At 38.7% G+C, this 26,309-nt stretch overlaps 1 pseudogene; it reads right to left on the minus strand.

The window, feature by feature from the left end:
• LOC133070721 (cytochrome P450 2C31-like) overlaps nt 1-26,309 on the minus strand; it is a 42,131-nt pseudogene that overhangs the window by 14,818 nt on the left and 1,004 nt on the right.

Here is a 26,309-nt window from a genome sequence, read left to right on the forward strand (position 1 = left end):
ATCATACTTATCAATAATTACCTTAAATGTAAATGGGTTGAACACCCCAACCAAAAGACAAAGACTGGCTGAATGGATACAAAAACAAGACGCCTATATATGTTGTCTACAAGAGACCCACCTTGAAACAAGGGACACATACAGACTGAAAGTAAAGGGCTGGAAAAAGATATTCCATGCAAATAGAGACCAAAAGAAAGCAGGAGTAGCAATACTCATATCACATAAAATAGACATTGAAATAAAGGCCATGAAAAGAGACAAAGAAGGACACTACATAATGATCAAAGGATCAATCCAAGAAGAAGATACAATTATAAATATATATGAACCCAACATAGGAGCACTGCAATATGTAAGACAAATGCTAACAAGTATGAAACGGGAAATTAACAACAACACAATAATAGTGGGAGACTTTAATACCCCACTCACACCTATGGATAGATCATCTAAACAGAAAATTAACAAGGAAACACAAACTTTAAGTGATACAATAGACCAGTTAGACCTAATTGATATCTACAGGCCATTTCACCCCAAAACAATGAATTTCACCTTTTTCTCAAGTGCACATGGAAACTTCTCCAGGATAGATCACATCCTGGCCATAAATCTAGCCTTGGTAAATTCAAAAAAAAAAAAAAAATGAAATCATTCCAAGCATCTTTTCTGACCACAATGCAGTAAGATTAGGTCTCAATTACAGGAGAAAAACTATTAAAAATTCCTACATATGGAGGCTGAACAACATGGTACTAAATAACCAACAAATCACAGAAGAAACCAAAGAAGAAATCAAATATGGATAGAAATGAATGAAAATGAAAACACAACAACCAAAACCTGTGGGACACTGCAAAAGCAGTGCTAAGGGAAAAGTTCATAGCAATACAGGCATACCTCAAGAAACAAGAAAAAAGTCGAATAAACAACCTAACTCTACACTTAAAGCAACTAGAAAAGGAAGAAATGAAGAACCCCAGGGTTAGTAGAAGGAAAGAAATCTTAAAAATTAGGGCAGAAATAAATGCAAAAGAAACAAAAGAGACCATAGCAAAAATCAACAAAGCCAAAATCTGGTTCTTTGAGAAGATAAATAAAATAGACAAACCATTAGCCAGACTCATCAAAAAACAAAGGGAGAAAAATCAAATCAATAAAATTAGAAATGAAAATGGAGAAATCACAACAGACAACACAGAAATACAAAGGACCATAAGAGAATACTATCAGAAACTATATGCCAGTAAAATAGACAACTTGGAAGAAATGGACAAATTCTTAGAAAAGTTCAACTTTCCAAAACTGAACCAGGACGAAAAGAAAATCTTAACAGACCCATCACAAGCAGAGAAATTGAAACTGTAATCAGAAATCTTCCAGCAAACAAAAGCCCAAGACCAGACGGCTTCACAGCTGAATTCTACCAAAAATTTAGCAAAGAGCTAACACCTATCCTACTCAAAGTCTTCCAGAAAATTGCAGAGGAAGGTAAACTCCCAAACTCATTCTATAAGGCCAACATCACCCTAATACCAAAATCTGACAAAGATGCCACAAAAAAAGAAAACTACAGGCCAATATCACTGATGTACATAGATGCAAAAATCCTTAACAAAATTCTAACAAACAGAATCCAACAACATATTAAAAAGATCATACATCATGACCAAGTGGGCTTTATCCCAGGGACGCAATGATTCTTTAATCCACAAATCAATGTAATACACCACATTAACAAACTGAAAGATAAAAACCATATGATTATCTCAATATAGGCAGAGAAAGCCTTTGACAAAATTCAACGTCCATTTGTTAAAAAAAAAAAAAAAAAACCCTCCAGAAAGCAGGAACAGAAGGAACATACCTCAACATAATAAAAGCTATATATGACAAACCCACAGCAAACATTATCCTCAATGGTGAAAAATTGAAAGCATTTCCCTTAAAGTCAGGAACAAGACAAGGGAGCCCACTCTCACCACTACTATTCAACATAGTTTTGGAAGTCTTGGCCATAGCAATAAGAGCAGAAAAAGAAATAAAAGGAATCCAGATTGGAACAGAAGAAGTAATACTCTCACTGTTTGCAGATGACATGGTCCTCTACCTAGAAAACCCTAAAGACTCCACCAGAAAATTACTAGAGCTAATCAATGAATATAGTAAATTTGCAGGATATAAAATCAACACACAGAAATCCCTTGCATTCCTATACACTAACAATGAGAAAACAGAAAGAGAAATTAAGGAAACAATACCATTCACCACTGCAACAAAAAGAATAAAATACTTAGGAGTATATCTATCTAAAGAAACAAAAGACCCATATATAGAAAACTATAAAACACTGGTGTAAGAAATCAAAGAGGACACGAATGGACGGAGAAATATACCATATTCATGGACCAGAAGAATCAATATAGTGAAAATGAGTATACTACCCCCAAAGCAATCTATAGATTCACTGCAATCCCTATCAAGCTACCAATGGTATTTTTCACAGAGCTAGAACAAATAATCTCACAATTTGTATGGAAATACAAAAAACCTCAAATAGCCAAAGAAATCTTGAGAAAGGAGAATGGAACTGAAGGAATCAACCTGCCTGACTTTAGGCTCTACTACAAAGCCACAGTCATCAAGACAGTATGGTACTGGCATAAAGACAGAAAAATAGATCACTGGAACAAAACAGAAAACCCAGAGATAAATCCACGCACCTATGAACACCTTATCTTTGACAAAGGAGGCAAGAATATACAATGGTGAAAAGACAATCTCTTTAACAAGTGGTGCTGGGGAAACTGGTCAACCACTTGTAAAAGAATGAAATTAGAACACTTTCTAACACCATACACAAAAAAAAACTCAAAATAGATTAAAGATCTAAACATAAGACCAGAAACTATAAAACTCCTAGTGGAGGAGAACATAGGTGAAACACTCTCCAACATAAATCAAAGCAGGATCCTCTATGACCCACCTCCCAGAATATTGGAAACAAAAGCAAAAATAAACAAATGGGACCTAATTAAAATTAAAAGCTTTTGCACCTATAAGCAAGGTGAAAAGACAGCCTTCAGAATGGGAGAAAATAATAGCAAACGAAGCAACTGACAAAGAATTAATCTCAAAAATATACAAGCAACTCCTGCAGCTCAATTCCAAAACAATAAACGACCCAATCAAAAAATGGGCCAAAGAACTAAATAGACATTTCTCCAAAGAAAACATACAAATGGCTAACAAACACATGAAAAGGTGTTCAACGTTCTCCTTATCAGAGAAATGCAAATCAAAACCACAATGAAGTACCATTTCACGCCAGTCAGAATGGCTACTATCCAAAAGTCTACAAGCAATAAATGTTGGAGAGGGTGTGGAGAAAAGGGAATCCTCTTACACTGTTCGTGGGAATGCAAATTAGTACAGCCACTATGGAGAACATTGTGGGGATTCCTTAAAAAACTGGAACTAGAACTGCCATATGACCCAGCAATCCCACTCCTGGGCATACACACCAAGGAAACCAGAATTGAAAGAGACACGTGTAGCCCAATGTTCATCACAGCACTGATTATAGTAGCCAAAACATGGAAGCAACTTAGATGTCCATCGGCAGACGAATGGATAAGAAAGCTGTGGTACATATACACAATGGAATATTACTCAGCCATTAAAAAGTATACATTTGAATCAGTACTAATGAGGTGGATGAAACTGGAGGCTATTATACAGAGTGAGGTAAGCCAGAAAGAAAAACACCAATACAGTAATAAAGCATATAAATGGAATTTATAAAGATGGTAACGGTAACCCTGTATGCAAGACAGCAAAAGAGACACAGATATATAGAACAGTCTTTTGGAGTCTGTGGGAGAGGGCGAGGGTGGAATGATTTGGGAGAATGGCTTTGAAACATGTATATTATCATATGTGAAATGAATCCCCAGTCCAGGTTTGATGCATGATACAAGGTGCTCGGGGCTGGTGCGCTGGGATGACCCAGAGGGATGGGATGGGGAAGGAGGTGGGAGTGGGGTTCAGGATGGGGAACACATGTACATCTGTGGCAGATTCATGTCAAAGTATGACAAAACCACGACAATATTATAAAGTAAATAGCCTCCAATTAAAATAAATAAATTTATATTAAAGAAAGAAAGTGAAAGAGGAAAGTGAAAAAGCATATTAAAACTCAACATTCAAAAAACAAAGATCATGGCGTCCGGTCCCATCACTTCATGGCGAATAGATTGGGAAGCAATGGAAACAGTGACAGATTTTATTTTCTTGGGCTCTAAAATCACTGCAGATGGTGACTGCAGCCATGAAATTAAAAGCCACTTGCTCCTTGGAAGAAAAACTATGCCAAACCTAGACAGCATATTAAAAGCAGAGACATTATTTGCTGACAAAAGTCCGTCTAGTCAAAGCTATGGTTTTTCCAGTAGTCATGTATAGATGTGAGAGTTGGCAAAAAAAAAGCTGAGCATCAAAGAATTGATGCTTTTGAACTGTGGCATTGGAGAAGACCCTTGAGAGTCCCTTGGACAGCTAGGAGATCCAACCAGTCCATCCTAAAGGACATCAGTCCTGGGTGTTCGTTGGAAAGACTGATGTTGAAGTTGAAACTCCAATACGTTGGCCACCTGATGCGAAGAGCTGACTCGTCTGAAAAGACACTGATGCTGGAAAAGATTGAGGGCAGGAGGAGAAGGGGATGACAGAAGATGAGATGGTTGGATGGCATCACCGACTCAATGGACATGAGTTTGAGTAAACTCCAGGAGTTGGTGATGGACAGGGAGGGCTTGCATGCTGCAGTCCATGGGGTAGCAGAGTCGGACATAACTGAGAGACTGAACTGAACTGAACTGAATCTTTTCTATTGTCCTTTTAGTCTCTATTGTTTATTTAGTCTCTGATCTTTATTATTTCCTTCCTTCTACTAACTTTGGGCTGTGTTTGTTCTTTTTTCTAGTTTATTTTGTGTGTGTGTGTGTGTAGCAGTTTTATTAAAGTAAGAAAAGGGACAGAGAAAGCTTCTGACATAGACATCAGAAGGGGGACAGAGAGTGCCCCCCTCACTAGTCTAAGCAGGGGAGTTATATGCTTTTTTAATTAGTTATTATGATAAATCAAAAGAATGTCTCAAGGTTGTAAAGATCTTACTAGATCCACTCCCATAAGTTACATTTTAAGACAACAGGATTAGCCAGAAGGTTTTCAGAAGGAGAAACTGTCCTCAAGCAGGATATATTGTTGTTATATAATCCTTGATACAGAGTTTAAACTGAGTTGTTTGTTGTGTAATCATCAGTTCTGGGCTTAAAGAAAAAAATGTTTTATGTGACTAAGACTAAAGAATGTGGGGGGGGGGGGGGATGTTTGTCTTGTTCTCCTTGAGAATTCCAGACCCCTATCTCCACTTCATGAGCCCCAGACCCCTTTCTTCTTCCCAGGGACCCTGAACTTCTTATCAACCTGCCTAGGAATTAACTCATTCCCCCCTTTTCTTTTAGGAGAATTATGTTGCCAAGGGAAAGGGCATCGTTTTCATTCCATAACTACTTCCTGCTGTTGAGGGGCGTCATCCCTAATTTACTGAGGCAACATATTCTCCTAACCCTCATATTGAGGGTCTCTGATTCAAGGGACCCAAGTAATAATTGGAGGAGGCTGTGGCACTAGAAGAAGTCTGGACAACCATTTCTAACCTAAAAGCTTTCAGACGGTTAGAAACAAACCCCATTATGCAGGTACAGATGTAAGGCAAAATAGTCATTAAATTAAGCTAAAACATAATCAAAATTAAAAGTACATTATGTCTATAGTTACATCAGTCCATCTTAGGATTGCTAGTAGTCATCAGATCAAGAAGAGGCATCACATTCGATTGTTGTGGTGAAGAGTTGAAGAAAGTCCTTTCCTTGAAGTAGAGAAACACAAATGGGAAGCCTTAAATTGATGAGGAGATTGAAGAGCTGAAAGTTGAATCACATGGTTAATTCTAAGGCTTCAGGGTCTATAATAATGTCTGTGTGTAAGAAGGATCTTCCATAGATACATTCAAAGGGGAACAGTCCTTCCTTTATAGGGGCAGTTTGAGCCTTCATTAAAGCTACAGGTAGAACTGTAAACCAACCGTCTTATGTTTCCTGAGTTAGCTTACACAGATGCCTCTTAAAAATGTCATTAGCCTTTTCAGCTTTTTCTGAAGATTGGGGTCTCCAGGAACTCTGTAAGTGATATTCTATTCCAAGAGTTTTTGACACCCCTTGAGTTACAGCAACTTTAAAGACAGGGCCATTGTTGCTCTGAACTTTAGAATTTAAGATCTCACTTACATCAGGAGAAGTCAGTACAGTAAGATTTTGCCCATTAGTCAACTTATGAGCTTTAGACATTAGCAAAACAATAGTAGCAATTACCTTTAAGGAATGTAGCCATAGGCTTTTTTTTAAACTATCGAACAAACTAAACCCTAATCCTGTAGGCAAGATAAAATCGGGAGCCTGCAAGAAAACAGTTTGAAGAGCCTTAAAAGAATTTTGAATCTCTGGGGACCTAACCAGCTTGTCAGTTTGGGCCTGCTGGGTCTCAGTTATAAGTTCATATAAAGGCCGGGCAAGTTCCCCATAATCCACAATCCAAATGTGGCAGTAACCTGTAATGCCCAAAAATCCTCTCAAATATCTTAAACTCATAATTGGCTTGTTTAGGAATTTCAGACAATAAAGTATAAGGATTAGGCACTAACTATTTGTATATCTTGAATTAGCCTCCATTTATCATTTGACATTTTTACATCCAAAATAGGATTGTTGCATGGACTATTACAGGGAATTAATAGCTGTTATTCCTTTAAATCTTCAATGATGTGTTTTAACCCTTACTTAACCTCGGGCTTTAGTGGGTGCTGCTTTTGATGTGAAAATAGGTGAGGGTCTTTGAGCTTGATAACGACAGGAACAGCATTTTTTTCAACCCTCAGTTTTTCCATCAGCCTACACTTCAGGATTTGCATTTTGTTCAATTAATGGGAGAGAAAGAGCAGTCTCCATATTCAAGAAAACAGAGACCTAGACCTTGTTCAGTTTATCCCTCCCCAGAAGGGGTGAGGGAGACTCTAGCACGATTAAAAACTCAAGAAAATAGCACAGACTTCTAGTTGCAGTTTAAAGGACAACTGAGATAATAACGTTTGGATTATCCAGACAGTCCCATTATGGTACGGGATCAGGAGGAAAGAGGACCAGGGGCTTCAGTGAGCACAGAGAAAGTTGCCCCAGTGTCCAAAAGAAATTTATGGATTGGCCCCTCACAGTTATTAATACCCGGGGTTCCTCAGGTGTAATTAGGATGAGAGCTTGTATGGGGACCCCCGGGCACCTTCAGTCCCATTGTCTTGAGAGTCCAACCCCTAGGGCCTACACTTCAGAGGGCAGTCTAATCTCCAGTATGGTCCTTTACAGACTGGACATGGAGCTGGGGCAGCTTAGATGCCTCAGGCCAATCCCACTTGAGATGCCCCCTCCTTTCCACAGTAATAACAAGTCCATCCCTTTTCACCTGGGTCCCTCTGGGCATTTTTCCTCAGGCTGTTTCAGAGTGGATCTAACAGCCATGCTGGGGTTCAGTCTTTTGCCTGGTTTTTTTTTTTTTTTTTTTTTTTTTTTTTTTGTCATTTGTTCTCATTTTACTGAGGCATCTTTCTTTAAATTGGAATATTTATTAAAAGGAAGAGTGCAACTCGCTGAGACATGCAACCAAAGGAAGAGGTTTCTTGCCTGGTTCTTTTTTGCCTCTTATTTTTCTTCCTTATATTCTCCACCATGATATACTGTCTGAGACAGCTGCAACAGTTTTTCTAAAGACAGATTTGGTCCAAACGCCTGTTTTTGTAACTTACAGCAGCTATCTGGAGTCGATTGAGTAAGAAAACTATCTTTTAAGATCATTTCTCCCTCTGTAATTTCGAGATCAATGTCAGTAAACTTGTGGAGAGGCCCCTGTAGTCTAGCTAGGAATTTACCAGTTTTCTTCTCTCCCTGTTCTGTGTCAGTCAACTTAACATAGTCTAAAGTCTTTGTGCTCGCCTGAGTCCTTCAAGAATACATCCAGCAAAGTGGCTCTGTTATTGGAACCGCTTGGCCCCCAGTAAGAAGGAGGACTATTTCATGTTCCCTCTTTCCCCTTGCCTTCAAGCCATTCATCTCCAAAAGTAGTAGCTTCCCCCAAAACTCGAGTTTTTGAGTCAGGAGTCAGTGTCTGTCCCTAGACATACATTACATCTCTCCAAGTAAGGTCATAAAGTAAAGTTAGCCCCATAAAGCCTTCTATGTACTTTTTGGATCCTCTAAATAGTTTCAACCACAATTGGGACTGTTTGAATTTCTACTGACACTGAGGCAACCCCTCCTGGAAGGGTGACCTGATTCTCAGCCTGTTCAGTTGGGAGCCCCTGATACAGGGGCACAGTAAGAGAACGGGAGGCAGCTGAAGGTTTCACACCCAAATCTGCACCCTTAGGACATAAGTCAGGCATGTCTCACAGAGAGATAAAGAGCAACACATATGGCACTTCTACCCATTTCCTTTGTTTTCTACAGAACTGGTCTAGTTGTAAAACGGTATCATAATTGAGATACCCTTTAACTGGCCAGTGTTCCCCATTTTCCCAAGGATACTGTGGCCATTCAGTATCACAGAAGATCAGGCATGTATTCTTTAAACTCTGGGGATCAAACTTGTCCCAATATTTTTTAATACATTTTAAAGGAGTGGTTCTGAAACTGTTAGCTCCAATCTGTAAGAAAGAAAAAAGCAGCATCCACAGCCATGGCTTCTTTCCACCAGAGGCATCCCTCCCTGCTCTAGATGGGCATGCAAACAGAGTTTCCACTGAAGCTTTCCTTCCCTGGTCAGACTTAGTTTGTCCCTTACTGACGCAGGCATCTTACACATTCCTCCCGGTTCTATCACCAAGGTGGGGTGGAGATGCTCCAGGGGTAGACCTGATGGCATCCCAGATTGATTTCTAGTTCCTTATCACCAAGACCTTTGCTTGATTTGCCAGAGTAGTTTCCCAGAACGTTTCCCAAGCTAGGACTACTAGAGGAAGCATCCATCTTACATGTGCCCATGTACATTCTTGAGTACAGTCCTGACTGCAGTAGAAGCAGTGAGTCATAAAGGGACAAACAACAAGCAGATGTTCCTTCTGAGTGTCACCACACCAGTATATGTGATAGCAAAAGAGGTGGTAGAGGGCTGGCCAGTGAGGAAAAAGTGATTTTTGTCCTCAAGCTACTAGGTACAATCCTTCCAGTTCCTTTCCACAGATTCCACAAAAGGAATATCTAGGGAGTTGAGACAGAAGCCATTGGAGAGTTTTCTCTGGTCTGCTAACAGCTAGCACTACCAAAGGAAGAAGCCCATTGCACTTCCAATCTGAACAAATCCTGCAATTCCCAATCAACGTCCTCAAAAACCTCATGGTCAGCAGCAGTGCTTTTATCCACATAGATAGGAGGCACAGCCATGACAAACACTCACTTTTAGGACTCTGGGCCCTGAGGCAGGCAGTCAAGAGAGTGACCTCTAGCCTGAGAGACATTCCTGGAGCTAGAGCTCCACCTCACCCCTAAATAAGCTCTTGTAACTTTTGGCTCCTAGCGAGGCTAGGGGCTTCCATACTTGGGGTCTAAGTAAAAGTACATAGTAAAGGCATGAATCACAATTCCTTTGAAAGTCTTGATCCGACAGATTAGGTTGGTAGTTCTAATTCCCCATGCAGTTACAGAATGGTCAAAGAGACCAGAAAAAATTGATCGAGAAAGGAAAGCTCAGTCCACACGCTTTGCGCATTTCTGGCCACTCCCCTCACAAGGATGTTGAGTGCCTCTTGGCATGGTAGGTCGGCATAAACTCCCAACAAGGCTCCCCTTTGGGGAGCTGCCTTCAGTCATTATGAGGCACCTCGAAACCACAGAGCAGAGCTCATCACTTGCTTCGTGCAGGGCTTGTCATTCATTCACACAAAAACACTATAGAGGTAGCAGAAAATGTGTATACTGAGAAAGCAGAGAGGCTAGAGCTCTTGAGTGTTCTTACCTTGTCCTGAAAATCCCGGATGAGCCCCCAAGATGATAGCTTACGGTGAACGGTGTCAGATTCGTGATCTCCGAAGAAGATTTAACTTTGGGACCAGGGACTAAACTTGATCACTCAAGAGCTTTTATGTAGCAGTTGTATTAAAGAAAGAAAGAGGACAGAAAAACCTTCTGACAAAGACATCAGAAGGAGGACAGAGAGTGCCCACTCTTTTTCTAGTTTTATGTGTAAGTTTAGATTGTTTACTTGGTATTTTCCTGGTTTCCTGAGGTAGACCTGTTTCACTATAAACTTCCCTCTTAGAACTGCTTCTGTGAGTCCCATAGATTTTGGAATGTTGTGTTTCCATTTTCATTTCTCTCAAGGTATTTGATTTCCTCTTTGACACATTGTTATTTAGTAGCATCTTATTCAGCTCCTATGTGTTTGTATTTTTTCCAGTTTTTTTCTTGTAACTGATTTCTAGTTTCATACCATTGTGGCCAAAAAGATGCACAATATAATTTCAATCTCTTGAATTTACTGACACTTGTTTTGTAACAGCATATGATCTATCTTGGAAAATGTTTCATGTGTACTTGAAAAGAATGTGTGTTCGCTGCATTTGGATGGAATGTTTTATATAAATCTATTAAGTCCATCTTGTCTAATGTGTTGCTTAAGGACAATGTTTCCTTATTAATTTAGTTTGGCTGTTCTGTCCATGGGGCTGCATAGAATCAGACATGACTGAGTGACTTAATTGAACTTTTCTGTCCATTGATGTAACTGATGTGTTACTGTCTCCTAGTATTATTGTATTACTGTCAGTAACTCCTTTTAAGTTTGTTCACACCTTACCATTTTTTAAATGAAGAAACTATACTAGAAAGATTAAGGAAATGCCTATATTACCTAACTTATTATTTAGGCATTTTACATCTTCAGAAATGTACACATTGCCCTTATTCATTTGGCCATCACAGTCCTAGAGTTTATAGAATCCTTTTTAAACAGTACCTTCATGACTTAATACCCTCGGTAGGCACTGAAGAAATTTATTCAGCTGCTATCTTGTATCAAACCAGATAGAGAATCAAGAAATCTAGTTTTTATATCCAACTCATTCTTCTTTTGGTTTGGTTAATTTGAAAATAAGCTCAGTATTTCCAGATGAGCTTTCTGATCCATAGACTATTTGTTCTCTAGAGTCCTTCCCAGGTAAAAAATATCATAACAATATGATCCACAGAATTTTAGTTGTTAGTTATAGTACAACATAGGTTATAATTTTTTTCTGACAGTTTACTAATAGTAAAAATACAAATGCATATACCACCCTATTTATACACATAAAAATCAGAGGAAAAAAGATTTCTCAAAAAAAAAAAATACCTTGCTATAATTGTTGCACTATTTTTTTATTATTATTGTTATATTTTGTTTAAAAATTCATTTCAACACATTCAATCTCTTTGATAACTCACTAAGCAGTAACAAACAATAGCACAAAGAGATGTGGTAATCAATTTAGACAGAAAATTATTTCCTATTTAAAGAGAACCCTGACCTTACCTCAATCCAGGAGGTGCTAAAAATTGTTGTATTTTCATCAATGTACCTTGCCAAGGTTAGAAAATTTTCATCACTATATTCAAAATGATTCCGGAATATAATGGAGCAGATCACATTGCAGGGAGCATAGCTCAGAAGGAAAGTAGGATCACATGGACATCCTAAAAAACAATATATAAAAGCTGGAATATAATTTTCAAATAAATCTTAAGTTTACTGTATAAAATAATGGAGAAGGGTTGATTTCTAAGATTTTTTCATTACAGGAACAACCTGGACCTGCCATCATCACTATAAATTCAACATGCCTAGAAATTTGGACCATAAAGAAGTCTGAGTGCTAAAGAATTGATGTTTTTGAACTGTGGCACTGGAGAAGACTCTTGAGAGTCCCTTGGACAGCAAGATTAAACCAGTCAGTCCTGAAGGAAATCAGTCCTGAATATTCAATGGTGTTAAAGCTGAAGCTCCAATATTTTGGCCATCTGATCAGAAGAGCTGACTCATTGGAAAAGACTGTGATGCTGAGAAAGATTGAGGGCAAGATGAGAAGTGGCTGACATGAGTTTGAGCAAACTCTGGGAGGTAGTGAAGGACAGAGAAGCCTGGCATGCCGTAGTCTATGGAGTTGTGGAAAGTCAGACATGACTTAGCAACTGAACAACAACAACAAAATAAAATTGTGTTTCCCTAAGCAAAATTATCTAACCCAGTGTTATTTATTTATTAAATTTCTCCCAATTATTCTATGTATATCATTCTCCAGTTAAAGCCACAGGATAATACACAAGAAGGAGATCATTGTGAAATGTCTTTAAAACTATAAAATTTAGCTCTTGGTGTTGATATTCTTCAAAATACCCAGAAGAAACTGAGCAATATAATAAGGAGGTAAGGAAAGTGAGGAGAATTGAAATCATATTTTACAAAATGCATTGAAAAATGTTGACTGTGCTTTTCTATCAGAAGAGAATAATGAGAGGGATTGAAGACTAGAGATCTCATCAAGAAAATTAGAGATAACAACAGAATATTTCATGCAAAGATGGGCACAATAAAGGACAGAAATGGTATGGACCTAACAGAAGCAGAAGATATTAAGAAGAGGTGGCAAGAATACACAGAAGAACTCCACAAAAAAGATCTTCATGACCCAGATAATCACGATGGTGTGGTCACCCACCTAGAGCCAGACATCCTGGAATGTGAAGTCAAGTGGGCTTTAGGAAGGAAGCATCACTACAAACAAAGCTGGTGGAGGTGATGAAATTCTAGTTGAGCTATTTCAAATCCTAACGATGATGCTGTGAAAGTGCTACACTCAATATGCCAGCAAGTTTGGAAAACTCAGCAGTGGCCTCAGGACTGGAAAAGTCAGATTCATTCCAATCCCTAAGAAAGGCAATGCCAAAGAATGTTCAAACTACCACACAATTGCACTCATCTCACACGCTGCAAAGTAATGCTCAAAATTCTCCAAGCAAGGCTTCAACAATACATGAACCATGAACTTCCAGATGTTCAAGGTGGATTTAGAAAAGGAAGAGGTACCAGAGATCAAATTGCCAATATCTGCTGGATCATCAAAAAAGCAAGAGAGTTCCAGAAAAAACATCTATTTCTGCTTTATTGACTATGCCAAAGCCTTGGACTGTGTGGATCACACAAACTGGAAAATTCTGAAAGAGATGGGAATACCAGACCATCTGACCTGCCTTTTGGGAAATCTGTATGCAGGTCAGGAAGCAACAGATAGAACTGGACATGGAAAACAGACTAGTTCCAAATCAGGAAAGGAGTATATCAAGGCTATATATTGTCACCCTGCTTATTTAACTTATACGCAGAGTATATCATGTGAAATGCTGAGCTGGGTGAAGATCAAGCTGGAGTCAAGATTGCCAGGAGAAATATCAATAATGTCAGATAGGCAGGTGATACCACACTTATGGCAGAAAGTGAAGAAGAACTATAGAGCATCTTGATGAAAGGCAAAGAGGAGAGTAAAAAAGTTGGCTTAAAGCTCAACATTCAGAAAACTAAGATCATGGCATCTGGTCCAATCACTTCATGGCAAATAGATGGGAAACAATGGAAACAGTGACAGACTTCATTTGGGGGGGCTCCAAAATCACTGCAGATGGAGACTGCAGCCATGAAATTAAAAGATGCTTGTTCCTTGAAAGAAAAGCTATGACCAACCTAGACTACATATTAAAAAGCAGAGACATTACTTTGCCAACAGATGTCCATCTAGTCAAACCTATGGTTTTTCCAGTAGTCGTGTATAGACGTGAATGAATGAATGAATGAAGTTGCTCAGTCGTGTCCAACTCTTTGCGACCCCATGGACTGTAGCCTACCAGGCTCCTCCATCCGTGGAATTTTCCAGGCAAGAGTACTGGAGTGGGTTGCCATTTGCTTCTCCAGTATGGATGTGAGAGTTGGACTATAAAGAAAGCTGAGTGCTGAAGAATTGATGCTTTTGAACTGTGGTGTAGGAGAAGACTCTTTAGCGTCCCTTGGACTGCAAGGAGATCCAACCAGTCCATCCTGAAGGAGATCAGTCCTGAATATTCATTGGAAGGACTGATGCTGAAGCTGAAACTCCAGTAGTTTGGCCACCTGATGAGAAGAACTGACTCATTTGAAAAGACCCTGATGCTGGGAAAGATTGAAGGCAGGAGGAGAAGGGGACAACAGAGGATGAGATGGTTGGATGGCATCACTGACTCAATGGACATGAGTTTGAGCAAGCTCCAGAGGTTGGTAAATGACATGAGGCCTGGCACGCTACAGTCCATGGGATTGCAAAGAGTCGGGAACAACAGAGCAACTGAGCTGAACTGAACTATAAACAGGTTAACAATATAAAATAGTGAATATGACACCATTTTTTTGTTGTTTGATTCCTGACAACTTTTACGACTTACTTTTCTTGTTCTACTCACACCTGGACTAGCTGATGTGATTGCTTCTTTGGCACAAGCAGGAAGTTTAAACCACACAAACCCTGGTCTGTACATTGGAACCCTCAACCCTACTCCACCCCCTAACCACTATAAAAATCCCAAGCCTGTATCATTTTCTGGCTTTCTCCAGGCATTTTTGGGTTGGTTTTCTAGCTATTATGCCCTACCCAGAAAGCCTCATTATGTGAGTAATAGAACTTTTCATATCCTATTGAGATGTGTGTATCACTACCAACCTCAACAGCTATACTAAATTTTCAGTGGGAAATCCATCCTGCCTCTTCCTGGTGACTACTACCACAACACTTTACTACTGAATGAAAAAACTTAGTAGGGATCAAAAAGTAGAAATTACAAGAAAAAAGGTACTGGCCAACATGTGAAATAAACTTACAACAGTTAGTTAACCAGTGACAAACTGGGCTACCCCAAGAGTATGAGGTCTCCATACTTAGGTGGAATCGAACAGAGTCTGGGTGGTCATAGATAAGGAAGCTGAGAGAAGGTCATATTCACTATGGGAAAATTGAGCCAGTTAATAATAAGCTGTTTAAAAGACACTTGCTCCTTGAAAGAAAAGCTATAATAAACCTAGATAATATATTTAAAAACAGAGACATCAGTTTGCTGACAAAGATCTATCTAGTCAAAGCTATGGTTTTTCCAGTAGTTATGCATGGATGTGAGAGTTGGATCATAAAGAAAGCTGAGTGCCAAAGAATTGATGTTTTCTAATTGTGGTCCTCGAAAAAACTCTTGAGAGTCCCTCAGACAGCAAGGAGATGAAACAAGTCAATCATAAAGAAATCAACCCTGACTATTCATTGGAAGACTGATGCTGAAGTTGAAGCTCTTATACTTTGGCCACCTGATGGTAAGAGCCAACTCTGATGCTGGGGAAGATTGAGGGCAGGAGGACAAGGGGGTGGCAGAGGATGAGATGGCTTGAGGGCATCACCAACTTTATGTACATGAGTTTGAGCAAACTCTGGGGGATATTGAAGAACAGGGAAGCCTGATGTGCTGTGGTCCATGGGATCACAAATAGTCAGGTATCACTTAGTGCCTGAACAACAACATGCTAAATCCCAATATTTACTGATTTACTAATTGCCTTTCCAAAATTTTACTCTAGAAAGTAATCAGGGGTGTTCAATGATTAATATAGATTGCATTGTTTAATATTATTAGCAACAAAAAACTGAAAGCTATCTATTTGGCCTAAAATAAATTATGGTATGTTGAAAATAATGAATTACTATTCTATTTTGTTAATAATATTCATGATAAACATTTAAAAATTAAGCATGTGAAAATATTTATTTAATATGCTAAATTTGAACAAAAGAGTAGAGAACAATCTATGCAGGGTGAGCCTTGTGTTCTTCTGCGAGATCTCCCACCCATTCCTAGATAATATGCACCAAGTCCAAACGATGTTCATTGACACTCTACTGCCATCTTGAGAAACTTACTCAAAAGAAGAAACCCAAATCATGCAAATATTTGTAATAATTGCATTATTTATATGAGTAACACCAAAAAATGAGGGACAAAACCTATCTGGACAATAATATAACATTGGTAAAAAATCATGATGGCTAGTCACTGTTTAGAATATAGTGTTATTAAGTTCATAATGTTCTTCAAAAATTAAACATTGTGGTTTACAAAAGCACATATGTCTTAAGATCTTCATCTTGCTCCTTCCCTGTCAAGTCTCCTACTCACCCTTTCTCTCCCATCCCCTCTTCCTGTCCTGCATGGGCATCCACACACGTGTACACTGAGCAGATGTGTGCTGCTGAGCTCCCTCCTTTCACACCCTCAGTGGAGCTGTAATACGGTCCTACTCAGAGAAGGATTTGGTGCAAAGTCCACACCTGAACCACTAATTTTGTTTCAGTTTTACTAAGATATCACTGATAGACAGGACTGCTCAAGTTTAAGGTGCTACAGCATAATGACATGACATGCATATGTTGCAAAATATTTGCCATGCTTCTCAAGAAGTTACCTGAGAACTTAGTCTTTCAAGTCACTAGCAGATTACCAAAATCCATGTTCTCCTCTTCTTCCTCTGCACACAGCTAACCACATTTCCCAGCTCCTTGTACATTTAAGTGTGACCCTGTGACTGAGTTACAAGCCACAGAATATGAAAGAACTTTTGTGTGCCACCGCCATATCTCACCTATTAAAAACACTATTTGTTCTTTTCTTTATTCTTTACTCCCCACCCCCCTCAACTACCATTCAAAGAGATGGACTCTGGGTGACACTGGAAGGCATTCATATGTTGAAGGCATCAAAGGCCCTGAAAACCAGGTGCTTGAAAAGGCCATTATGCCAACCACTTCACTTCTATCATGTGAGCAGAAAATAAACTTCTGTTGTATTTGAGCCATTATCTCTCTATAGTCTACTTGTAAAATCATTTAGTCTGCCCAAGCAGTTACTGTTAATTGCATAAAGAAATACCTATCATTGGTTTTTTTAATGCTTCCACCAAACATAAGGCTTCCTCTTGAATTCTGTGTTCAATAGTCCTCTTCCCCATCCCCATATTCCTCAAAACCATGAGGGAGAAACGCCGAGTTTGCTTCCATATTTCACCATTGCTGAAAACAATTCCCATCAGGACAAAAACCAAAAACAGAAAAGAATAATCTATTGACATGAATTCTAGCTGAGAGTCTTTAAACCAGGAAATGACAATATTACCTAAGCAGGGATTAAATATAGTGCTGACAGCCTCAAGAATTCCTATTGGGCCCTTCATCACCTGCCTCCTCCTCTCTTAACTCAGCTTGTATCTTACTGTCAAGACTCTTGGTTTTACATATTACTATACTCTTCCTTATCCATTAGTTCCTGCAAAACTCAGAGCAACCCTAAGAGCCAAGTGTTTTGTCTCCATTTTACTTATGAGGATGCTGAAAATCACAGAGGCAAAATGACTCAGCTAACAATCCATGGAGTCCAAGTTATAGGTTAAGTTTTCAGAGCCAAGTTGTGCATTGTGAGTGAATTATAGAAGAAACAACAAAAGGAGTCAGTTCTCGAGAGGGGAAGAAACAGTACTTGTGCATTGGAAGGAAGTTCAAGAAAATCTATTCTTCAAATAAGAGACACAGTCACAGTTCTCCTCATTTTAACATTTTTCTTTATTTGTTAAATTTCATCCATGAAATATGGTCTTAACGCCAAAGAAGTTCAACATCAGACTTTCAGAGTCAAGAAGAGATTAGGGGAAAAGACAATGCTCACAGGGAACTTGTCCAAAAAGACCTTAAAGAACAATGTAGAGGAGGAAATGACCCTGTTTGGGCCTTGTTTCTTTTTGTAGGGACCCAGTGACTGGCCAGTGTAAGACCCAGCTACAAACACAGGTGAAAGACAATTCAAGGACTTTATTTAAAAAGCTTTTCCTAATATCATCTTTAATTGATAGTCCAATTGATACTTAACTTGAATTTCCAATTGAAACTTAACAATGCTTCTTCTTTTTTTTTTTTTTTTTTGATCTTACTGCTTTGATGGTATGAAGCTTTATTTTTAACAATGCTTCTTAATTATCCTCTTTTCAGAGTTTTTTTGTGCTTTATGCTTTGTATTCGGCTGAGTACAAATATTTCTTGTGCGATGAACTCCCCAGATCAGTAGGTGCCCAATAAGATACTGGAGATCAGTGGAGAAATAACTCCAGAAAGAATGAAGGCTTGGAGCCAAAGCAAAAACAGTACCCAGTTGTGGATGTGACTGGTGATGGAAGCAGGATCCCCAATGCTGTAATGAGCAATATTGCATAGGAACCTGGAACCTGATCCATGAATCAAGGAAAATTGGAAGTAGTCAAACAGGAGATGGCAAGAGTGAACATCGACATTTCAGGAATCAGAGAAATAAAATGGACTGGAATGGGTGAATTTAACTCAGATGACCATTATATCTACTACTGTGGGCAAGAATCCCTTAGAAGAAATGGAGTAGTCATCACAGTCAACAAAAGAGTCCAAAATGCAGTACTTAGATGCAATCTCAAAAACAACAGAATGATCTCTGTTCGTTTCCAAGGCAAACCATTCAATATCATGGTAATCCAAGTCTATGCCCCGACCAGTAATGCTGAAGAAGTTGAAGTTGAACGACTCTATGAAGACCTACAAGACCTTTTAGAACTAACATTCAAAAAAGATGTTCTTTTAATTGTAGGGAACTGGAATGCAAAAGTAGGAAGTCAAGAAACACCTGGAGTAACAGGCAAATTTGGCCTTGGAGTACAGAATAAAGCAGGGCAAAGGCTAATAGAGTTTTGCCAAGAGAGCGCATTGGTCATAGCAAACACCCTCTAACACAAACACAATAGAAGATTCTACACATGGACATCACCAGATGGTCAACACCAAAATCAGACTGATTATATTCTTTGCAGCCAAAGATGGAGAAGCTCTATAGAGTCAGCAAAAGCAAGACTGGGAGCTGACTGTCGTTCAGATCATGAACTCCTTATTGCCAAATTCAGACTGAGATTGAAGAAAGTAGGGAAAACCACTAGACCATTCAGGCATGACCTAACTCAAATCCCTTATGATTATACAGTAGAAGTGAGAAATATATTTAAGGAACTAGAACTGACGGACACAGTGCCTGATGAACTATGGATGGAGGTTTGTGACATGGTACAGGAGGCAGGGATCAAGACCATCCCCATGGAAAAGAAATGCAAAAAAGCAAAATGGCTGTCTGAGGAGGCCTTACAAAGAGCTGTGAAAAGAAGAGAAGCAAAAAGCAAAGGAGAAAAGGGAAGCTATACCCATTTGAATGCAGAGTTCCAAAGAATAGCAAGGAGAGATAAGAAAGGCTTCCTCAGTGATCAATGCAAAGAAATAGAGGAAAACAATAGAATGGGAAAGACTAGAGATCTCTTCAAGAAAATTAGAGATACCAACAGAATATTTCATGCAAAGATGGGCACAATAAAGGACAGAAATGGTATGGACCTAACAGAAGCAGAAGATATTAAGAAGAGGTGGCAAGAATAAACAGAAGAACTATACAAAAAAGATCTAATGACCCAGATAATCACGATGGTGTGATCACTCACCTAGAGCCAGACATCCTGGAATGTGAAGTTAAGTGGGCTTTAGGAAGGAAGCATCACTACAAACAAAGCTAGTGGAGGTGATGAAATTCCAATTGAAAAAAAAAAAGAAAGAAATTCCAATTGAGCTATTTCAAATCCTAAAAGATGATGCGGTGAAAGTGCTACACTCAATATGCCAGCAAGTTTGGAAAACTCAGCAGTGACCTCAGGACTGGAAAGGGTCAGTTTCATTCCAATCCCTAAAAAAGGCAATGCCAAAGAATGTTCAAACTACCACACAATTGCACTCATCTCACATGCTGCAAAGTAATGCTCAAAATTCTCCAAGCAAGGCTTCAACAATACATGAACCGTGAACTTCCAGATGTTCAAGGTGGATTTAGAAAAGGCAGAGGAGCCAGAGATCAAATTGCCAATATCTGCTGGATCATCGAAAAAGCAAGAGAGTTCCAGAAAAACATCTATTTCTTCTTTACTGACTATGCCAAAGCTTTTGACTGTGTGGATCACAACAAACTGGAAAACTCTGAAAGAGATGGGAATACCAGACCACCTGACCTGCCTTTTGAGAAATCCAAAACTGAAAATGTAGACAATGTGATAAATATTTTTAATTTTCATTAAAGCAACAGATAGAACTGGGCATGGAAATACAGACTGTTTCCAAATAGGAAAAGGGGTACATCAAGGTTGTATATCGTCACCCTGTTTATTTAACTTATATACAGAGTACATCATGAAAAACGCTGGGCTAGATAAAGCACAAGCTGGAATCAAGACCACCGGGAGAAATATCAATAACATCAGATATGCAGGTGATACCACCCTTATAGTAGAAAGTGAAGAAGAACTAAAGATCCTCTTGATTAACGTGAAAGAGGAGAGTGAAAAAGTCGGCTTAAAACTCAACATTCAGAAAACTAAGATCATGGCATCTGGTCCTATCACTTCATTGCAAATAGATGGGGAAACAGTGGAAGCAGTGTCAGACTTTATTTTGGGGGGCTCCAAAATCACTGCAGATGGTGACTACAGCCATGAAATTAAAAGATGCTTGCTCCTTGGAAGGAAAGTTGTGACCAACCTAGACAACATACTAGAAAGCAAAGACATTACTTTGCCAACAAAGGCCCGTCTAGTCAAGGCTATGGTTTTTCCAGTAGTCATGTATGGATGTGAGAGTTGGACTATAAAGAAAGCTGAGCACTGAAGAATTGATGCTTTTGAACTGTGGTGTTGGAGAAGACTCTTGAGAGTCCCTTGGACTGCAAGAAGATCCAACCAATCCATATTGAAGGAGATCAGTCCTGGGTGTTCATTGGAAGGACTGACATTAAAGCTGAAACAAATACTATGGCCACCTGATGGGAAGAGCTGACTCATTTGAAAAGACCCTGATGCTGGGAAAGACTGAGGGCAGGAGGAGAAGGGGACAACAGAGGATAAGATGGTTGGATGGCATCACCAACTCGACGGACATGAGTTTGGGTAACCTCCAGCAGTTGGTGATGGACAGGGAGGCCTGGCGTGCTGCAGTCCATGGGGTTGCAAAAAGTAGCACACAACTGAGGGACTGGACTGAACTGAACTTAGTCATTTTCCTCCCTTCTTTCTCTCTTTCTCATTATCTTAACTGTCCATAATTTAAAATTAATAGAACCTTAGTGATTAGATGGTTTGTTTTCACTCATTTAAAGCTTCACAGAGATACTGTGTCACTTTCATAATTTTAAACATGGATTAATGCTCTTTTATGCTTCCCAGGTGGCTGAGGGATAAAGAATCTGCCTGCAAAAGCAGGAGACATAGGTCTGTGAATTTGATCCCTGGATCAGGAAGATCCTCTGGAGAAGGAAATGACAATCCACTCTACTATTCTTTCCTGGAAAAACTCATGGGAGAGGAGCTTGGATGACTACAGTCCATGGGATAATGAAAGAGCTTAGTGGACACAGCTTAGTGACTGTGATTGGACACAACTTAGTGACTAAACAACAACGATTCTTTATAGAGAAATGTTGGAATTATGATGTCTTCATGAATTTCTCTAAGTACCTATAATTTCTCAATTCCTTAGCCTATTTGAATCTTTCCAACCTACAATTCCCACACACTCCTCAAATAGAAGCATACCTAATCCCTGGTTGATGTGGTCTGCCACTGGCAAACTGCCTCTGCCAGAAAATTTGTCACTCTGATCAATTAGGACTTGCTTCACTGCTTCATATCCATGTAACACCACAGTGGGCTTCATACCAAAATACAGAGTGAACACAGGACCATAATCTTCTGTTAGCTAGAAAAGGAACAGGAGATGCAAGAATAGTGAGCATTCCAAAACTGAAAATGTAGACAATGTGATAAATATTTTTAATTTTCATAAGACACACTTCAATATTCATTCACCCATTATAAAAAATTTCAACTTCTAGAACTAATAATTTAGTATGAAATCACATTTCTCCAATGGTAATTACCATTATATGGCTAGTAATATTGTTATTATCATCACCATCGATAGTTATCCCTTATTCAGCTCCTACTATATGACAGAGGATATAGTATGAATTTTATACTGTTCTATTAAGCTTTTTTCTGCCAAACCTATAATTACACCAAAATTCCCCTTCTTTCCTATAATTACAATAAATAATATGTTTCTCCTCCCATTTAAGGAAAGGTGCTTCATCTCCCCCACATGCAAACTAAAAATCATTCCTCATTATCCATTCTCCACATCTTTTTAGCACCAGAGACCTCTAAGTTTTCATAACACATAGGACATAGTCATAGACATTTTTCAGCTTCCCTACATAGTGATGTGAGTTAGGTGTTTCTATCATGGCAACTTATTCAATGTAACACATGACATAGGAACTACACTCTTTCAACTTGTCCAGTGTTTGAGTCCTTCTGCTACCTTACAATTTATTCTCCATACAGCTACCAGACTGATTTTTCCACAAAGCAAATGTTGCAGTACATCACACTGCTTTTATGCTAAAGACCAATATTCTTAAAATCCTTGTAAGACCTGCATGTTCTGGCTCCTGTTTACTTCTCCAAACTTATCTTGGAACATATTTTTACTTATTCTTGGAGCTACAACCAGTCTGGTCCTATGTCAGGGACTCCAGAACATAATTAACCTCCAGATTGAAAAAGAATGGAACAAACCTGCAATTTACCTGGTTACTGTCTTATTTTCTTTATTTTTTTCCATGTATTTTTATTAGTTGGAGGCTAATTACTTCACAATATTGTAGTGGTTTTTGTCATACACTGACGTGAATCAGCCATGGATTTACATGTATTCCCCATCCCGATCCCCCCTCCCATCTCCCTCTCCACCCAGTTCCTCTGGGTCTTCCCAGTGCACCAGCCCTGAGCACTTGTCTCATGCATCTAGCCTGGGCTGGTGATCTGTTTCACAATAGATAATATACATGTTTTGATGCTGTTCTCTCAAAACATCCCACCCTCGCCTTCTCCCACAGAGTCCAAAAGTCTGTTCTGTACATCTGTGTCTCTATTTCTGTTTGGCATATAGGGTTATCATTACCATCTTTCTAAATTCCATATATATGTGTTAGTATACTGTATTGGTCTTTATCTTTCTGGCTTACTTCACTCTGTATAATGGGCTCCAGTTTCATCCATCTCATTAGAACTGATTCAAATGAATTCTTTTTAATGGCTAAGTAATATTCCATTGTGTATATGTACCTTAGCTTCCTTATCCATTCATCTGCTGATGGGCATCTAGGTTGCTTCCATGTCCTGGCTATTATAAACAGTGCTGGGATGAACATTGGGGTGCACATGTCTCTTTCAGATCTAGTTTCCTCGGTGTGTACGCCCAGAAGTGGGATTGCTGGGTCATATGGCAGTTCTAATTCCAGTTTTTTAAGAAATCTCCACACTGTTCTCCATAGCAGCTGTACTAGTTTGCATTCCCACCAACAGTGTAAGAGGGTTCCCTTTTCTCCACACCCTCTCCAGCATTTATTGCTTGTAGACTTTTGGATAGCAGCCATCCTCACTGGCGTGTAATGGTGCCTCATTGTGGTTTTGATTTACATTTCTCTGATAATGAGTGATGTTGAGCATCTTTTCATGTGTTTGTTAGCCATCTGTATGTCTTCTTTGGAGAAATGTCTGTTTAGTTCTTTGGCCCATTTTTTGATTGGGTCATTTATTTTTCTGGAATTGAGCTGCAGGAGTTGCTTGTATATTTTTTGTCTTATTTTCTTTAGATACCAGCTCCAATTTCACTTCCTCAGAGAACCCTCTGCTGACTAAACCTCTTACCCCTAATTCTCCAAGCTACATGGCCTGTTTTGACTGTGTTCCTATTACATGTTTTGTAACCATACATTTATTTGCATCATTGTTTCATAAATACATGCCTGGTGTTGGGTGTAAAGAATCTGCCTGCAATGCAGGAGATGCAGGTTTGATCCCTAGGTTGGGGAGATCCCCTGAAGAAGGAAATGGCAACCCACCCCAGTATTCTTGCCTGGGAAAATGCATGAACAGACGAGCCTGGCCAGCTACAGTCCATGGGGTTGCAGAAGAGTCGGACATGACTTAGCGACTAAACCACACCATCATCATTATATGTTTTGACCTGGGTTCAATCCCTGGATTGGGAAGATTACCTGGAGGAGGACATGGCAACCCACTCTGGTATTCTTGCCTGGAGAATCCCCATGGACAGAGGAGCCTGGGTAGCTGCAGTCCATGGGGTCTCAAAGGGTCGGACACGACTGAGCAACTAAGCACAACACAACACATCCATACATTTATTTGCATGATTGTTTCATAAGTACATCCCTACCATCTAGACTGTAAATTCCATAACACTAGGGTTTTTTTTTTTTTCATTCATCTTTGAAAATCCCAGAATCTAATATACTTATCACTTAAATTAAGGATGTGAAGTTGCTCGGTCATGTTCGACTCTTTGCAACCCCATGGACTGTAGCCTGCCAGGCTCCTCCATCCATGGGATTTTCCAGGCAACAATGCTGGTGTGGGTTGCCATTTCCTTCTCCAGGGGATCTTCCTGACCCAGGGATCAAACCTGAGTCTCCTGCACTATAGGCAGACTCTACCTTCACAAGGAAGCCCTGGTGAAATTAGGCATTTAATAACTTGTTGAACATATAATATACTCAAATAACCTGTGCAAAATAATTCCTATTTACATTTTAAAGAAATAGAAATTAAAGTCAAGAGATATTTTTAAAACTTAACCAGAAAAAAAAAACTTAACCAAGGCTATGATTTAACAAGTGCATATTCTGGGGTACTAACACAATCTTTGAAACCAAATCTGAACACAAACAAAGAAGGAGCTTCACTGGGCAGTACTCTGGTAACTAATTGTCTCAGAGAAGTCTGATTTCAGATAATTCCCTCAAGATTTAGAGAGCTATTAAAAAAAAAAAAGCTTTAGAGAGTTATTGCTCTATAAATAGATGAGTAGAACCATTATTCATTTATTTGTTGAGATAATAGAAACTGAATTTTCCTAAAATTTTACTTATTTCCTTGACTTCAGTCTATTTTTCAGAAAATTTTAGTTTTGTCACTCTGTAAATGAGTAGATTTTTTTTTACTTGAAGTCAGTTTCATTGCCATATTACTAAAGGATAATTACTATAAAGGGCACCTATGTCACAATTCAGATAGGGAATTTCTACTTTTGACAATTTCAATAATCACCTCATGGATCTCATTCTCTTCTGTCAAACTTCTAGGTGTATATCTTTTAAAATCACATCTACGTATCAAAAACCTTGGTCAAGTGGGATTTACCCCAGGGATGCAGGGATCATTCAATATTTTCAAATTAATCAATGTGATACACCATATTAACAAATTAAAGGAAAAATCATATGATCAACTCAATGGATGCAGAGAAACCTTTTGACAAAAATTAACATCAATTTATGAAAAAAAAACTCTCCATAAAGTGAGTATAGAGGGAACATACCTCAGCATAATAAAGAAATTACATCACACTGATGTATGGCAGAGGCCAACACAGTATTGTAAAGCAATTATCCTCCAGTTAAGAAAAAAGAAAGAAAAGAAATTTTATATATGATAAGCCCACAGCAAATATCACTCTCAACAATGAAAAGCTGAGAGAATTTCCTCTAAAACAAGAAATAAGACAAGGATGCCTACTCTTGCCACTTTTATTCAATACAGTATTGGAAGTCCTAGCCACAGCAATCAGAAAGTAAAAAGAAATAAAATGAATCCAAACTGGAAAGAAAGAAGTAAAACTGTCACTGCTTGTGATGAAATGATACTGTACATGTAAAATTCTAAAGGTACCACCAAAAAAATTACTAGAGCTCATCAATTAACTCAATAAAGTTGCAGGATACAAAATTAATTCACAGAAATATCTTGCATTTCTATACACTTTTAACAATGAATTATCAGAAAGAGAAATTAAGGAAACAATCTTATTTACCACTGCATAAAAAAATAAAGTAGCTAGGAATAAACCTACATAAGGAAATAAAAGACCT

The sequence above is a fragment of the Dama dama genome, chromosome 15 (assembly GCF_033118175.1).
Source record: "Dama dama isolate Ldn47 chromosome 15, ASM3311817v1, whole genome shotgun sequence".
Taxonomy (NCBI): Eukaryota; Metazoa; Chordata; class Mammalia; order Artiodactyla; family Cervidae; genus Dama; species Dama dama.